Genomic DNA, 1,010 nt, shown 5'->3' on the forward strand with positions numbered 1-1,010 from the left:
ATCACAAGGTAAAAGAGTGAAAAGTCACATAAAAAAGGCACTGATAGGGTTCTTGTGAAATTAAAAATAACAACAACAGAGCGCACTCGGAGGTCCCGGATCTGTCTCTTGCTTCAACAGTGTTTGGAGGGAACAGACCCAGGGACGCCCCTTCTTCCAACCTCCAGCCACTCTCCTTCGTCTCATCCAGTCACCATCTTCAGAACCACCTCCGGGACCAGCCAATTTTCTACCTTAACTCCTTATTGCTGAACAACCATGAGCTCCCAAACTCATCAGAATTATTCCTCCCAGGTGGAGGCTTCCATCAACCACCCGGCCATCCTGCATCTGCGGGCCTCCCACACCTACCTCTCTCTGGGCTTCTATGGATGATGTGGCTCTCGAGGGTGTGGGCCACTTCTTCCGAGAGTTGGCAGAGAAGAAGCGAGAGGGTGCTGAGCATCTCTTAAAGCTGCAAAACACGTGAGGGGGCCGCATTCTCTTCCAGGACATGCTGAGGCCTCCCAGGATGAGTGGGTAAAACTCAGGACGCCATGGAAGCTGCCCTGGCCTTGGAGAGGAACCTAAACCAGGCCCTTCTGGAGCTGCGAGCCCCAAGTTCTACCCACGCAGACGCTCAGCTCTGTGACTTCCAGGAGAACCACTTCCTGGGTGAGGAGGTGAAACTCATCAAGAAGATGGGCGACACCTGACTAACCACTGAAGGCTGCCAGCCCCCAGGCTGGGCGAGTATCTCTTTAAAAGGCTCACCCTCAAGCACGACTAAGAGCCTTTGGAGCCCAGAAGCCTTTGAGGGGTTCTCTGCATTCCCTGGTGTCTGGCTTTTACCTGAGTCTCTTCCGAAAACTACTAACCATTCTTTTAACCACCCTGGAGCCCTCTGCCATGCATTGGACCAAATGAAACAATAAAGCTTTTTGCAGAAACAACAACAACAACAACAAACTCAGGACATCTCCTAGAAGGAGAAGCTTGAAAATGGATACAAATTGGACACTCTAAGCAGA

General features: G+C 51.3%; 1 pseudogene; it reads left to right on the forward strand.

Annotated features, from left to right (window-relative positions):
• Nucleotides 1–258: 258 nt before the first annotated feature.
• LOC129151345 (ferritin light chain-like) lies at nt 259–769 on the forward strand (annotated as a pseudogene).
• Nucleotides 770–1,010: the final 241 nt, after the last annotated feature.

Source organism: Eptesicus fuscus, chromosome 13, assembly GCF_027574615.1.
Source record: "Eptesicus fuscus isolate TK198812 chromosome 13, DD_ASM_mEF_20220401, whole genome shotgun sequence".
Classification (NCBI taxonomy): Eukaryota; Metazoa; Chordata; class Mammalia; order Chiroptera; family Vespertilionidae; genus Eptesicus; species Eptesicus fuscus.